The following is a 16,753-nucleotide window of genomic DNA, read 5'->3' as shown; positions in this document are numbered from 1 at the left end:
TTATCAGTGTACGTATATTTCATTACATAATGTCACTATAATAACAAGCATAGCTAACATAAATGGATTGGGAAGCATAACTGCCTGCCAAGTGGACAGGCACAACCAGACGGAGCAGCCCAAGGATGTGGGCACCCCAGGGCGAGGGCTGGGGCCAGGAGTGTGTGTGGGGGGTGGGGGTCGCACCCTGTGGACATTGTCAGGGGTTGTAGGCATCAGGTAAACGAAACCTACAACCATTAGGTGCCCCTGGAACCCCCGAGAGGGTTGAAGTGTCTATGCACCCAGGTCCACCCTTTGATTCTTCCATAGACCCAAGAGCTGTGTGACGTATGTGTGTTCAGGCCGAGAAGCGTTCAGTTCACTCTAGCAAGCGTTTCCTGAACCGAGAGACCCAGGCGCTGAAGGCGTAGAGGTGAATTCCCCAGGGAGGTCATCACATTAGTACTGTGTGGCAAAGTGCCACAGACAGCGGCGTTTAAACAACGTGCATTCTGGAGGCCAGAGGTCCAAGATCAAGGGGTCAGCAGGGGTGATTTCTTCTGAGGGCTCTGTCCTTGGCTTTCAGATGGCTGTCTTCTCCCCATGTGCTCACGGGTTCTTCCCTCTGTCTGCTTTTGTCTCCAAACCTCCTCTTCTTTATAAGGACACCAGTCGTGCTGGGTTAGAGCCCACGCATAGGATTTTATTTTACCCTAATTACCTCTTTACTGCCCTGTCTCCAAGTGCAGTCACGTTCTAAAGAGCTGGCGGGTTAGGCTTTTACTGTTAGGAAGGGGCACTAATCAACCCTAGCATCCTCTCCAAATGGGGAAATTGGCGGCCTTCAGCCTTTGAGAGTAGGCACTGCCCCAGCGGAGTTCTAGCAGAGGACAAGGACTTTTCCCAGCAAAGAGAGGGTAGGCTGGGGAGATGCGCTCTGTGGGAATCGTAGGAGGAGAAGCAAGGACCACAGCCTTCCAGTGGGTGGAGCACGGGGTCAAGCAGAAGTCCCCCTCATTTTAGAACGGGTCCCTGTGTCAACACCCCCGCCCCCACCCAACCTTGCTTTCTTGGGCCTCACAGCTCAGCTCCCACCTCCAGGGACAGAGGGGTTGGGTCCAGCCCTCAGAACTCAATGCATCGCCAAGGAACAGACCAATGTTGGCACTGCTAAGTGGGAGGGGGTAACTGCTGTGTAATTTGGCCTTGAGCATGGAAAGTTCAATCAGCTGGAAAGCGTAAAAGGAAGTTGGAAAAAAATTTTTTAACCCAGCCCCAACCACAGGAGTGATAAAGAGTTGGTAAGGTCACTGGGCCTTTTGGAAAATATGAATCGACCCGTCAGAAGAAAAAGAGAAAGCAGGGCTGGTGAGTCCCTTCTTGGCTGGGGAGGTGTGAGCGAAGGGGCCTCTGTGGGGTCTTGCCCTGGGTGACAATGTCCCCCTTTAAAAGAACTTTCCACATGAGGACAGCTGTCTCCTCTTGTCAGCTTTGCTGAGGGTGTTGGACTCCAATTCCTGGGAGGGAAAAGACAGGCAAAAAGCAATCTTCCTCGTGATCTAAGCCTCGAAGCAGAGGCACTCACAGGAAGTAGAGGAAGTGTACACACACACACACACACACACACATGCACGCGCGTGCACGCACACTTCCCACTTAGCCCGAGATGCCAGGTTTGCAAGACCCAGATAGTGGTGTGTCGGGCAGGGCCGGCCTGATAAGGCTGCTGAGCTGGCCAGAGGAAGGTGACAGGCACCCGATGGGGCCGGCTGGCATGATCCATCTGCCAGCTGGAGTCAGGCAGCCCCGTGGTCTCGGTCCCTGGGTATATCCCTCCTGGAGAAACACCTAGAAACCTGAGCGATGCCCCCCTGGGAAGTCTCCCGAGCATGGTGCAGACTCTGGCTCTTGTTTCGCAGCTGACAGACAGAGGCCCTGGGAGAAGGATGTATGTACCCAGGCCACTCTGCCAATCAGCCGAAGCTCCTTTCACTGTTTCTCCAGGCCTGTCCTCGCCCCTTGGTGCCTGTGTGTCCAGCCCTGGGTGCCCAAGGACCCTGGGGCACAGAGGGACAACTCCAGCAGGGCTGACAGCAGGGGGAGGGCCTTCTTTGCTGCCAGGCCTCCCTGGCCTGTCCCAGCTCTGCTGGGTCTGGAATACTCGCCACGTGGGGGAACAGATGAGGAGGTCACCCCTGGTTTGCCCTCTGTCTTCCTCCCTCCCCACTTTTGGAAGTCAGACAACCTGGCTCACCTGCTTATACAAGAGCTTGGGGGGCCAGGCCAGCACCTGAGCAGCCTCCCACAGCTGATGTGTGTGCAGGTGTGTGTGTGTGCGCGCGCTAAGCTACTTCTTGTCTGCCATTGATACAGCTTCTATAGTTTGGCTTCTTGTTGGCCACAGGTTTCTGATCACCAGGGCAGCGCAAAGATCAACGTGAGAGGTGACAAAGTCGTTACTTGCACAAAGCTTATAGCTTCAAAGGCACGCTCCCTTCTTCCCCACACTCAGCCTCATCCTGGGTCCCATCTGGGTCCCATCTGGGTCCTGCCTGGGGTCTGGAGTGGAATTAGCACCCGCTCTGGGTGAAGGAGAAGACCAGGCCTTGAGAAACAAAGTGGTTTGCCCAGAGCTATGTGGGCTGTGGCTCGGGTATGGCACAACCCTCAAGCCTTGTACCCAGCTCTGAGTCCGGAGCTGTCTTCAGTGTCCCCTCGTTATACCTCAGTGGCTTTTATGCTGTGGCTCAAGGCCAGCATTCTCAGATTTTTTGGTCTCAGAACCCCTTTATTCACTTAAAAAATTTTGAGGACCACAAAGATGGTCTGTGTATGGGGGTGTATTTATTCATAGTCACTATATTAGAAATTAAAACTTTAGAAATATTTTATCAATTCACTTAAAAATAATAAGTCTACCACATGTTACCATAACATGTTAAATGGGGGAAAAAAACCAACCTATATTTTCTTTTCTTTCTTTTTTTTCTTTTTTTTTTTTTTGGTATTTTTTCTAAGCTGGAAACGGGGAGAAAGTCAGACAGACTCCGCATGGGCCCAACCGGGATCCACCCGGCATGCCCACCAGGGGGCGATGCTCTGCCCATCTGGGGCGTTGCTCTGTTGCAACCAGAGCCATTCTAGCGCCTGAGGCAGAGGCCACAGAGCCATCCTCAGTGCCCAGGCAAACTTTGCTCCAATGGAGCCTTGGCTGCGGGAGGGGAAGAGAGAGACAGAGAGGAAGGAGAGGGGGAGGGGTGGAGAAGCAGATGAGCGCCTCTCCTGTGTGCCCTGGCCGGGAATTGAACCCGGGACTCCTGCATGCCAGGCCGACGCTCTACCACTGAGCCAACCGGCCAGGGCCCCCAACCTATATTTTCTAAAAACAAAAAATATTTAGTGAGAAGATTGGTATTCTTTTATATTTTTGTAGATCTCTTTAATGTCTGACTTGATAGAAGATTCTGCACTTAATTGCTAGATTATTAATAAGTATTATTGTTAAATGCATCTGCATTTAATCTATTACAATAGTGCAGACATCTGGAAAACTCCAGAGTACATTCACAAGAGAAAGAGAAACATAAAACAAATAATGTCTTAGTATTCTTATGGAAATAGTTTTGATTGCAGCCCCCTTGCAGGGGTCTCAGGGACCCCCAGGGGTACCCTTGGACAACACTTTGAGAATCGCTGCACTACTTTCTCTGAGGGGAGGTCTGCTTCCTACCTCATCCTCATCCAGAACACGTCCTTGACTCTCAGCTGCACTCCCCTGCCCTTCCACACGATATTTGTGAAATCCTAATGTATTTTGTACCTACAATTGGTTTGCCACCCCCTACCCCATGCTCTTTTGCATTTAATTATAGGTGCATCTTTTAGTAGGTGGCTCCTTGGAGTCAGGGACACTGTATTATAACCAGAAATCGCTGTGCAAGACTTGGCTCTCGGCACAAGGGCCCGCACACTTTAGCTGGACCAAGATGGAGCCAAAGCTGGGCGTGGGCCCTGGGCAGAGGTGGGGGTGGACTGGGGCTATGCCAGTAGGCAGACGGCAGGAGGAGCACCCAGCCCAGCCTGGCTCCGCCCTCCACCCCTGGGGGGCTCCCCTCCTGAGGGTCTCCACGCTTCCTGCTGGGGCATGTATCAGTCCAGGGACATGCTGTTGTATTATTAGTCTTTGGGTCAGCCTCCCCATCTGGCTGTGGCCACCTAGAGGGACAAAGAGAGTCTTTTGAATTCTTACAGCTCCCTCCCCCAGCCCAGGGCCTGGCAGCCAGCCCACTCTCAGATGCAGGAGAAGGGAGGCCCTGACAGCAAAGAAACCTTAGTTCCCGAAGACCCGTTCCCAGAGCAGATGGAAGGCAGAGCCAGGCGAGGGGCGCCCCACACAGGGCAGCTGTCGGGGCAAAGCCTGGTGAAACTCGACACAGAGGGAAGTCTGTTTTGGCAGCTCCTTGACACCTCTCAAGATAAGCCCAGTGGTGCCAGCAGGCAGGGAGCCTCGCTCCACGATCCACAAGAGGTGCTGTCTGGAGCAAAGCCAACTCAGCAGAGTATGGCCTCAGGCAGCACAGGGGGTCTCCTCTGCGAGGTCCCTCGGCAAAGCTGGCCTGGACTCTCCCTGCTGCACACAGCTCCCCGCCTCTCCTAGGCCTCTTCTAGTGGCCCGGGAGTTTTCCTCCTGCTATTTATCTCCTGCCCCCGCCCCCCCCCCCCCCACACACACACAAGGTGCCCATCACAGCACCAGCACGCAGTAAGGGTTTGCAGAACAGGCTATTATTCTAAATATATCAGGAAGCGTGTACTGAAAGGAACTGCCAAGAGCAGTTTTCATCTGTACTGTGAACGGCAGGGCCCTCGCGAACTCTTGTGGGGTTTTCTCTATTAGGTTTTCTTACAATGCAGCCCGCGGGGTACTGGTTGCTGACGTGGCTGGAATGTTCAGGAATTCTTGGCAAATTTGGACAGGAGGCCTTCAGAGGGGCAAGCAGGATTCTTCCTGCAGAGGAGGTGACTCCATGAGGAAGCCCAGCTGGGGGCAGGAGCCTGTGGAAGTGGCCTGGGGCAGCCCTTCGGGGGTTTCCTCCTACAGATGCCAGCTGTGAGTTGAAAAAATTCTAGAAATCTTCCAAGCCTTCAAGAAAAGTGAAAAGGCAGGGAGTCCAGAGACCAGGGCAGGCCCCTGGGCCACTCCAGAGCTCAGAACCCTGCAGAGAAAGAGGGTCTTTGTCTTCATCCCGGGCTGGGGTGCAGAGGGTGGAGGAGGGAGGTGATGTGAGGGGCAGAGAGAAGACCCCCACACACACATATGCACGTTTTTCTACCATAATCCTGGAATAGTTTCTAAAAGCCCCATATTAATGACTCACAGTTGGGGGAGGGGAACCTGTTTTACAAAGAGCATGGTAATGAGAAACCCAGTGTCCGTGCCTTCAAGGGTGGGCTGTGGGCTGTCAGAAAGACGTCGAGCCTCCTGCTAGGTATCCGGTCTTCTTTGTGGCATTTTTGGCTCACAGACTGGGCAGGAAAGCTTGGTTTTTATGTTCAATATGGATTTCTTATGGATGAATACAAAAAGAAGTGTGTGTATTTCAGATTAGAACTGCTTTACAGGCAGACACCCCCGCTTGAGATACACTAAGATACCCCCACTCTCCAGGCACAGTCATTCTCCAACTTTGCTATCAGGGGCTCGCTCTTTTATTAAAAATTGATTTTAGAGAGAAGAGAAAGAGAAAGGAACCAGGGGAGGAGTGGGAAGCATCAACTCATAATAGCAGTTGCTTCTCATATGTGCCTTGACTGGGCAAGCCCAGGGCTTCGAACCGGCAGCCTCAGCATCCCAGGTCGACACTTTATCCATTGTGCCACCACAGGTCAGACAATCAGGAGCTCTAGAGTGGAAAGTTTAGAGGGCATGTTGTTAAGTCACTAAAAGCTAAGAAGTCATCAGTGTCCAGCGCTTGGTCGAGTATAGAGCTGGCCAGTCACAGGGCAGTAGGGGCTGGCACCAGTAGGAACTCAGGCCTACCCTCACGTAATAGGACAGGACCTGAGCTCCTGGAGACATGGCCACCTGCCCTGAGTCAGCTGATTCTACCCCGGACCCTTTCCTTGGACTGCTGGGGAAGAGAGCGAGGTCCCGGCCCGGCTACCAGGACAGACGCAGCTGGCATTGAAGATCCAGCTTCCCAGCCTAGGAGCCTCTAGAATAACCTCATGCAGAAGCTCAGGGGAGGTGGGAGGAGAGCTTGTGCTGAGCCCCTTGGGCAGAAGACCTGCTATGCGTCTGCACTTGGAGTTGCAGGTATGATTGGAGAGACTCAGGCTAGGTGCAGGGGTCCTGGAGTCAAGTGTGATCCGCTGGGGAGCTGTCCCCGTGTTTCCCATATTCTTATGTGGTTCTGGGGAGCTGCCGGGCAGAGCACTGTCCCTCCTCCTGGCCTTGGGGTGGATCTGTCACCCAGACCTGACCCATCACAGTGGGAGGGCGTGTGTCCATCCGGGCCAATCATAACTGTGGTCCATGCATAATTGGCCCCCCCTCCCCCTATAGTCACATGTTTGCTATAGGATTGTTCAGGTTCCCTCCTGCACTAACTCTTTGGGTCTGGCCATGTGTTCAGGCAGCGAGAAGAGAAATACCACAGACTGGGGGGCTTACAAACAACCGAAATTTATTTCTCACAGTTCTGGAGACTGGACATCCGAGATCAGGATGCCTGCAGTCAGGGTCTGGTGAAGGCTCACTTCTTGGTTCACAGACGGCGTCCTCGTGTGGCAGCAGGGAGCCCTCTGGGGACTCTTTTATAAGGGAGCTAATCCCACCCCAGTCCTGAAGGCTCCATGCTCGTGACCTAAACACTTCCCAAACACCCCACCTCCTAATACCGTCACCTTGGGGTTAAGATTTCAACAAGAGCTTGGCCTGTGGTGGCACAGTGGACAAAGCGTTGACCTAGAACGCTGAGGTTACCGGTTCAAGGCCCCAGGCTTGCCCAGTCAGGGCACATATGAGAAGCAACTAGGAATTGGTGATTCCTGTTTCTCTCCCCCTTTCTCTCTCTTTCTTCTCAAAGAATGTCAGAGATGGTGCTCTCCTGGGTGTCCTTTAAAAATTAAAAAAAGGATGTCAACATGAAATTGGGGGGACATAGGCAGCCCATGTGACTTGCTCTGACCACAGCATTATTGGGGGGAAAGAGGGTGCCAGCGCTGAACATAGGCTGTGAGGCCTCATGTGTCCTCATTCAAGCCCTTGTACCCCCATATCAGCAGGAGATGAGCTGTCCCTCAGGTAGCTGCCGCCACCTCGGCCGGGACCCCTGAGTACGCACAGAGGAGCAGGCCCGAGCCCCTCCCAGGGCAGCTGGAGGGACACCCGAGGGGATGCCAGCTGAGCCCAGCTGACCCCGCAGCCACCGAACCCTGCAGAGGCCTGCCCAGGAGCAGCAGGTAACTGGTACAAAGATCCCGTTACGAGAGGTCACACGTGCTTGCCAGAAGATGGTACCTTTCCCTTCCAGCTTTGGCCGAGGGCTGGGAGCAGCCATGTGTCTAAGTCCAGGGCACATCTGAAGCAGGAAAGGGTGGAGCCAATGTCCAAAGAGCAGCAGAGACAGCCACCCTGACTGATGGGGGAAATAGAGCCCAGAACCCAGGCCTAGGCTGCCTCTGGCCCCATGCGAGCCAAGTCAATTCCTCTTTGGTCTAGATTCCTTCCAGAAGCAAGTGCAACACTCCTGGCTCTTACAATGCTTCTCTTCTCCCGCGTCCTGGGCTTGCTGAGGACGACTTAGCTTAGGTCACAAAGCAGAGCACAGTACCGCCACAGGGCTTGTGCTGGCTTCATCGGTGTTGGTAAACTTTCCAAGATGAATGTTTAGTCGGAGAAGAACTGTCCGGGGTTGTCTGATTTAACCAGAAGAGTCACAGGATCCTACAACTGGTGGTTGAAGAACATGTTTCTAGAGAAATCCTGGACACAGTAAGTGGGCGGGGGCCTCGGGCCAGGGTCTCATTCCAGTCCTATTGGCTTTCTGCTGGCACGCCTGCCGCTGGGTCCATACACCCCAAACCTGCATTCTCCATACAGAGCGGGTCATCGAGGCTTCACTGCAAAAATCGACAAAAATGCCCAAAGGCCCTTGGGAGGGGGTGACAATGACAAAGGAAAGAGGAAACTGGGAAAGGAAAGTGGGACAGCCGGGCATGGGGTGAGTAACTGGCGGGGAGGGGGGCACTGCCCAGGGCTCTGCCAAAGCAGGGTTGCTCAGAAGGTGCTGATTGGTTCGGCTCTAATCGCTGGTCTCTCCGGCTAATGGGAGCCCCGTGTGTCCCTTGAGAAATTTAATAGAGCAAGAACAGTTTTAATGACACCCCTCCTAAGACTGTCCACCTCACCTCTGGGTGGCAGAGGTCAAGTTGTGCCTTAAAAAAATGGGCATTGACCATTGCTCTGGAGAATGGCTGTGATCTGCTGCTTAGGGGGACTCCCTTTCCCTTGTCCTATACATCTTTAGAGGTGATGTTGCTGGGTTGGGTAAACTGAGACAGGGCATCACACAGAAACACACACACACATCACGCATACCACACATATACCAGCAAACAGTCCCTTCAAAGGGAAGTTTTCCAGGGGAACCGAGTAGCTCCCCATGTCTCCTTTGCAGGTCCGCTGGACAGTCCCAGTCCACCCAGCATTAGGCTGTTAGCAGCGGCTCCACCACCCCACCCGGCTGTGACTAGTCCGCTGACTTTGGCAACAGCCCTGCCAGCTAAGGGACAACTAGCCGTACTAGGACCATAGTCGGGCTGAGCAAGAAACAGCGGCTGCCGCCCGGCACAGAGAGGAAGACAGCTGGGGGGTCTGGGCTTGGCTGGCCACGACATGGGGGTCCCCCTCTCCTGGGGGCACGGGCACCCCAGGAGCCTACAGGAGTGAAAACTGCAGTCCCCAAGGCCGGGGTCAGGTCCCTCCGCCTGCCGCCTAGTCTCGGGTAACAGATGACGCCGGGTTCAGTGGCCACTGTCCCCACAGCCCTGTGCATGCTTTCTCTCCTTTCTCGATGCCACCTTCTCGGGGGGCTTCCCTGACATGCCCACCTAACAACCCTCTGTTCTGACACACTGCCCTGTCCATTGCCTCCCAGCTAATGACACTGTCTATATTTCTAATTATCCTGTTTACTTGTGTCTGCCATCCAACAGAGCACTTAGCACCTCAGGCCCTCCTTAAAAATCTACTGAGAAAAAAATGAATGAAAGGGAAAAAAAAAAGAATGTGAAAACAGAGAAGAAAGACCATGTGGAGAGACCTCATGGAGAGGCCCCTTTCCATGGCTGGAAGCTCCAGCAGCTCCCGAACCATCGTCTGGTCATGAGTGTGGGAGACACACCCCTTCTGGAGCCCGAGCCTGCTCTGCGGGCAGCTGGGCCATGCACTCGGTGCTGTGACCGGGTGAGTGTGGGCCAGGCGGAGGGCTGCCCCCCTCGCCATTACTTGGTGCGCAGACAGTGATGTGTTCTCCCTGTGAGCTAGCGGCTTTCAGGCAGACTTTTTCCTCCCGCTGCCAATGGGTGCCTCCCCTAAACCCCGGTCCTCCACTCGCTCCTGGGGCTCAGCGAGGAGGGTGCGTAGGTGCACCTGGAGCACCTAGGGCAGCTGCCCACTGTCTGGCCACCTGTGAGGTGTGCGCAGGGCTGCTGTGAGGATTGAGTGAGACCAAATACCAAAAGCCAGAGTGAGCCTTCTAACACGTCAGGCAGGGTCCCGCTGCTGGTTTGCCTAAAACCTTAGTGGCTCCCGTCTTGCTCAGCACCAAACTCCTGCCGTAGTCCACACAGCCAGAACTCCACTCATTCTGCTTCCTTCTCTCTGTTCCCCCAGCACGTGCTGTTCCTCCTGCCCGCACTGCCTCCCCCCGGCATGCTTGCCTCCTGCCTGTCCTTGCTCAGAGAAGACGTCCTTCTGCCCTAAGGAGGTCAGCGACGCTGTCCCCCGGCCTCCCCAACAGCCCGCTTTCATTTCTCCTTAGCCCTAGTACCACCAACTGACATATTTTTTATTTGTCTCTTTACATCTTGCCCCCTCCCTCACATGTGCATGCTAAGAGGGCAGGGTTTAGGCTCCCTTTGCTCACCGCTGAACCCCTATTTTCCTCTAGAAAGGCCCTGGCACATAACCATAGCCCCATCAATATGCTTTAATGGAACAAAGAGCAGAGTTAAAAGTGTCTACTCAGCAGAGTACCCAGCACGTGGAAGGCCCTCACTAGATGCCCTGGCTAGTGTTCCACGCACAGGGTAGCAGGATTTAGCAAATAAAAACACAGGACATCCACACTATATCTGGGACATGTACAAAAAAATGATTTGGTGTTTATCTGAAATTCCTGTTCAACTGGGCATCCTCTGTTTTATCTGGCTGCCCTACGGGTCGCCCTGCGCTGACTTCTGGCCTCGTACCTTTCTCTCCCTGTCCCCAGGGACGCGGTGGTGGTGACCAGCGGTGGGATCTGAATTTTCCCACAGAGACGTCAAAAGAAGAGCAGTGCTTGCTGGGCCAGCTCCCTGCAGCCTGGACTCCACCCTAAACCCATCTCATTGCCCGGGAGGCTTCTGCCCACGGCCAGCCCTGAGCTGTCCCCAATGCCATCACCCGACTCAACATGTGGGATGTGAGGCGTCCTTGGTGAGTGACTGTGAGGTCAGAGTCTGATGAAGTCACCGCACTTTGTAGGAAAATCCCTGAAGTGGAAAGTTGAGCCCCTTCCTCCCTTCTCCCCCTCCCCAGGCAAGCAGAACAAGGTGGTCATATTGGAGCCAAGGCCTTTTAGGGGCCTGTCCCCAACACCCCACTCTCCCCCGTTCTCACCCTCACCAGGGACTGAGGTCTCCAGACCGTCAAGGAGATGCACTTCTCCACGAGGGGTGGACAGCCGGACCTGGGACCTCCGTCCCTCCCATCGCCACCCCTGGGGGCTGCCACTGCGTGTGCCTGGGGGGCTCAGTGCTGCAGCTCCCATGCCAGCCACACTCTCTCCCAGCCTCGGTTGCCCATCGGGGCTGCGTAAGAAGACCCCGGACGACCCGGCTCAGGGCCTGCTGGCAACGGACTCACCTTGTGAACCAGTTAGGCCTGCGGAGTTCTGAGCCCCACTCAGACCTTCTGAACCAAAACCCCGAGGTCCTTCCCGCGACTGTCCCACACGCTGCGGTCTGAGAGCCTCCACGCCGGGAGTTGAGGGCCTCCACGCGGGGAGCAGCGGCAGGGAGGCTGGTGGGAGACCAGGGAGAAGCCTCTAGCACAGTGGTCCCCAACCCTTTCTTGGACCACGAACCAGTTTAATGTCAGAAAATATTTTCACGGACCGGCCTTTAGGGTGGGACGGATAAATGTATCACGTGACTGAGAAAAGCATCAAGAGTGAGTCTTAGACAGAAGTAACAGAGGGAATCTGGTCATTTTTTAAAAATAAAACATCGTTCAGACTTAAATATAAATAAAAAGGAAATAATGTAAGTTATTTATTCTTTCTCTGCGGATCGGTACCAAATGGCCCATGGACCAGTACTGGTCCGCGGCCCGGGGGTTGGGGACCACTGCTCTAGGACTTGCAGGCTCCCTGCCCTCTAGTCCAGGCCGGGACCTTGGCTCCTCCCAACCCGCTTAGTCAGAACACCTGTCCTGAGTGCCCTCCGTGGATGGGTGAGAACAGGAGCCACGCCCAGCCCTCCGGGAGCTCAGACAAAGGGAAAAAATCCTGGTCCCGCCATCTACGCCCTTTCCTCAGCCAAAACTATAGGGTTCCTCTCAGTTCCTCGCTCCCGCCTCCGAGCCTCACTGACATTGGCCTCACTGCATACCCCGAGTCCCCAGACAGCCCTGTCGGCTGGCACATCGTTTCCCAGGACCAGCGGCAAAGCCACAGTATCCTCCTGCTCCTCTCTCTGCTCCGTCCCACCCGTCCTCCACACAGTAGCCTCCACAGTTTCTTCAAACACACCTTCTTTTATCCACGGTCGCCCCCCCTCAAACTGGAAACTACCCCGTGCTCCTCCACGGGTTAATGGTTAAACTGAGCTACATCTGTACCATGGAATTCACTCAGCAGTAAACACATGCATTATGGATGCACACAATGTCCATGGAACCGCGGAAGTGGGGCTCAGTGAGAAGAGCCAATTGCACAGGGCATAGACTGCACGACGCCAGGTATGGAGCAGTCGTGAGGTGACGGGTCTGCAGGGGTCCAGAGACCAAGGTCGGGAGCAGAGGAGGTACACGTGGCAACAAGCGACTAATGCAAGCGAGCCTTGTGGGATGGCACAATTGAGTTGATGGTGGTGGTTGTTATGTACATGGGACAAAACTGCATAGACCTACGCACACTCGTGTACACACATGAAGGCGACGTGAATAGCCAGTACACTTCAGCTGTGTGGCTTGTGCCGATGACAGCTTCTTGGCTGTGGCGTTGCACTACCATTGTGCAAGGTGCTAATGTTGGGGAGCTGTGGGGGAAGGGTGCATGGGACGTTCTCGTTTGTTTCTTTTCCACAGCTAGATTTTTGCAATTTCCCTCTATTGTCCCAAACTCTCTGTACATTTCCCAGCTGGCCAAGGTCAGAGGAGAGAACTTTGTGATCGAGGGGACAGCTGATGCAAAGGCCCTGAGGAAAATGCAACTGTGGGCATCAGGAGGAAGACAGGAGGAGCAGGGACAGGAGATGAGAGCCAGCCCAGACCTGTGTCTTACATGATATTAGGAGAAGTTCGGGTTCACCCTGCTATTGAAGCCTGGAGAGCAGCCGAGGACAGAGGTGATTTAATTTAGGGTTTTGGGGTCCCATACTGGCTGTTGCAGGCATTACTGGATCCCAGCAAGGCAGGAATGGAAGCAGGAGGGCCACTTAAGAGCGTTTGACAATAATCCAGGTGAGGGGCCAGACGTCTTGGCTAGGCAAAGGCCAGGAAGGGAGGGGCAGCACCATATTGAGTTTCTGTTCCTGGACCTGACAGGATTTGGTGACAGTTGTGGTGGGGTGGGTCTGTGAAAGAGAGGGGGGAAGCACCTACGATGCCCACGTTTCTGTGGGTGAGGCTGCAGGCTACAACTCTGCTGCCTTCCTGTAGCCTGTGTGAGCTTATCAAAGCCACATGACCTCTCTGAACCTAATGGGTATTGGTCTCTGTCCTACCTGTGCCAAAGGTTACATAAGGATAGGGTTCTGAATAATCCCTAAATGCCTCTGGCTCTGCAGCCCGCGATGGTCTCCCTGTAGATTCTCCAGGTCTAGCTAAGGCCACCTCCTCTGAGAAGCCCTCCAGGGCCTCCGTAAAATGGCCTCCTCTTCTAGTCCCCAGAGACTTTAGTGCCTTTGGTCCATGGCTCTTCCTTGGATCCTGCTCTTGGCGAACTTGTCTTTCTCCACCAGACTGTGACCTCCTAGCCTGGGTCTGTTTTTGTTTATTTATTTATTTATTTATTTATTTATTTATTATTATTATTTTTTTTTGTATTTTTCTGAAGCTGGAAACGGGGAGAGACAGACAGACTCCCGCATGCGCCCGACCGGGATCCACCGGGCACACCCACCAGGGGCGATGCTCTGCCCACCAGGGGGCGATGCTCTGCCCCTCCGGGGCATCGCTCTGCCGCGACCAGAGCCACTCTAGCGCCTGGGGCAGAGGCCAAGGAGCCATCCCCAGCGCCCGGGCCATCTTTGCTCCAATGGAGCCTTGGCTGCGGGAGGGGAAGAGAGAGACAGAGAGGAAGGGGGGGGTAGAGAAGCAGATGGGCGCTTCTCCTGTGTGCCCTGGCTGGGAATCGAACCCGGGTCCCCCGTACGCCAGGCCGACACTCTACCGCTGAGCCAACCGGCCAGGGCCACCTGGGTCTGTTTTGACAATCTCTGGTGCCGTCATGGAGTCAGACATCTTGCAGGGGCTCCGTCTATGCTTATGCAATTGACAAATGGGCCAAGCACCCCAACAACTTGTTAGGGCTCATCAGTCCCTCTCCCTAGGTCCCAGCAGGTAGAGCAGCTTTCGGTGCCCAAGAGGGGACAAGCTCCTGTGTCGTTATCAGCGATGACCATCTTCCCGAGGGGAGCCAGCAAGACCAGTACTTCCTGTGCCTTCTCAGAGCACAGGGTGCCAAGCCCAGGCCCAGAGGCCAGCCCAGCTTTGACCAGCCTTATTTGTAACCTGGGGGGGGGGGCTGTCCTAGGTCCATGGGTCACCTCTCACAAAGACTCTGCCCCAAATCAGGGTCATGGGAAATCCCCCCCCATCCCAGACTGCGAGTGAGGACACTTTCACCCCAGAGGCTCAGAGCAGCCCTCTTGTCCCAGCACGTGGGGAGGGTACAGCCCAGACACCTGCAGGGGAATGGCTGGGACCACTCCCATCAGGCCTGAGAACAGCTATGCCTGTGCTTTCGGCACGTGGGCCAGTACGTATCCTCGACTGTTCTGTGAAGTGACACCCCCCGTTAGCACTCATTTCCATGATTGTAGTATGAAATATTTCAAATGGAGACTAACACAGCTAACTTATTTGCAGTGAAAATCACTGCAATACATGTCTAGACTGTGCAGACAACTCCCCTGGAGCCCAGAGAGGTGCAGGAAGACAGCCCACTGCCCTCTGCCAGCCTCCCCTTGTCTCTTCTGCCCTCCCCTCAGGGTGCAGGTGCTTCCCCAACAAAAAGGTTGGGGACCACTGTGCTAAAGGCTTCTCCCTGGTCTCCCACCAGCCTCCCTGCCGCTGCTGCCCGCGTGGAGGCTCTCAGACCGCAGCGTGTGGGACAGTCGCAGGAAGGACCTCGGGGTTTTGGTTCAGAAGGTCTGAGTGGGGCTCAGAACTCCGCAGGCCTAACTGGTTCACAAGGTGAGTCCGTTGCCAGCAGGCCCTGAGCCGGGTCGTCCGGGGTCTTCTTACGCAGCCCCGATGGGCAACCGAGGCCGGGAGAGAGTGTGGCTGGCATGGGAGCTGCAGCACTGAGCCCCCCAGGCACACGCAGTGGCAGCCCCCAGGGGTGGCGACGGGAGGGACCGGCTGTCCACCCCTCGTGGAGAAGTGCATCTCCTTGACGGTCTGGAGACCTCAGTCCCTGGTGAGGGTGAGAACGGGGGAGAGTGGGGTGTTGGGGACAGGCCCCTAAAAGGCCTTGGCTCCAATATAACCACCTTGTTCTGCTTGCCTGGGGAAGGGGAGAGGGGAGGAAGGGGCTCAACTTTCCACTTCGGGGATTTTCCTACAAAGTGCGGTGACTTCATCAGACTCTGACCTCACAGTCACTCACCTGGCTTTCAGGCTTACAGCACCAATCAATAGTAATAATGAAAGTAACGACTGGGGTTTATTAGGCACCTGTTCCATGACAGGCGCTGTGATAAGACTCCATAGCCATGAGGGATGAGGAGACAACCCCCCATCCCCACCGGGAGCCCATTCCCTCAGGGATAGGGGTGGTAGGGCCCACGTGTTGACCTCGGCTCTGGTACTGTTTTGTGTGAAGTCTCAGACACGTCACTGCCCTCCCGGGACAGTTCTCTTGTCTGTAGGACGAGGGACAGAGAGCAGCTGGGACTCCGGCGCCCTTCCCGCCCAGTCCCTCCCTTCTGCTACTGAAACAATGACAGTCACGTGAGCGCTTCTCTGGCCCCATGCAGCCCTCGTTTTCATTGCTTCCATTAATATAGACACATATTTTTAACATCCTCCGATGCCCTCAATTTGTTTCCTCATTTTCATCCTCATTCGAGTCACCCCCTGGGACTACGGATCTAATTCTAGTGAAAGTCAAATACAGTTTTGGGGGGGCTGTTCCCCTTCTCGACACCGGTGCGTCAGGCTGTTTCTGCTCCTGCTCCACTCCATGGCAGAGGTCTGGGCTCAGGGCAGGGGGCAGGTGTGGGGCCCTGTACTGGAAAAAGACTTCCTCAGCTGACTCCCATGGAGTCCCGACAGATGAACGCTGGCCTGGGTGTTTTTCCGAAAGGCCCAGAGCTGCAAGAGGCCGGACTGGTCGCTGCTTCAACCTTCTCACTGGCAGTGGGGGAAGCCAGGCACAGAGAGGAGCTTGTATAACCAGGCCAAGATTCAGCCAAAATCCGACCTGCGAGCCCGAGATTCAGCATTAAGAGGAACGGAAGGGCCTGACCTGTGGTGGCGCAGTGGATAAAGCTTCGACCTGGAATGTTGAGGTTGCCGGTTCAAAACCCTTGGGCTTGCTTGGTCAAGGCATAAATGGGAGTTGATGCTTCCTGCCCTCCCCTTAAAATGAATAAATAAAATCTTTTAAAAAAAAGTTTTTATAAAAAGAAGAAAAGAAGAATGAAAGGGAGCCTGACTGGAGGTGGCGCAGTGGATAGAGAGAGCATCAACCTGTGACGCTGAGGACCCAGGTTCACAAACCCTGAGGTCGCCAGCTTGAATGCAGGCTCACCAGTATGTTCACAGGCTCACTGGTTTGAGCGTGGGATCATCAACATGATTCCATGGTCACTGGCTTGAAGCCCAAGGGTACCAACTTGAGCTCAAGGTCACTGGCTTGAGCAAGGGGTCACTGGCTTGGCTGGAGCCCCTCGGTCAAGGCACATATGAGAAAGCAATCAATGAACAACTAAGGAGCGCAATAAAGAATTTATGCTTCTCATCTCTCTCCCTTTCTCTCTCTCTCTCTCTAAAACAAACAAACAAAAAAACAGTCGAAAGGAAGCAGGGTCACTCCCTGCACACACACTAGCACCG

The 16,753-nt window shown here is 54.6% G+C and overlaps 1 long non-coding RNA gene across 1 annotated transcript; it reads left to right on the top strand.

Annotated features, from left to right (window-relative positions):
• Nucleotides 1–1,274: 1,274 nt before the first annotated feature.
• Nucleotides 1,275–11,279, top strand: LOC136406915 (uncharacterized). Its single transcript, XR_010751742.1, has 3 exons — nt 1,275–1,350; nt 10,479–10,684; nt 10,877–11,279. It is a non-coding gene; the product is annotated as an uncharacterized lncRNA (long non-coding RNA).
• The last annotated feature ends 5,474 nt before the right edge of the window (nt 11,280–16,753 follow it).

This window comes from Saccopteryx leptura, chromosome 5, assembly GCF_036850995.1.
Source record: "Saccopteryx leptura isolate mSacLep1 chromosome 5, mSacLep1_pri_phased_curated, whole genome shotgun sequence".
Lineage (NCBI taxonomy): Eukaryota > Metazoa > Chordata > Mammalia > Chiroptera > Emballonuridae > Saccopteryx > Saccopteryx leptura.
The sequence above is the reverse complement of the archived record's forward strand: the minus strand, read 5'-3'. Positions and strand labels throughout refer to the sequence as shown.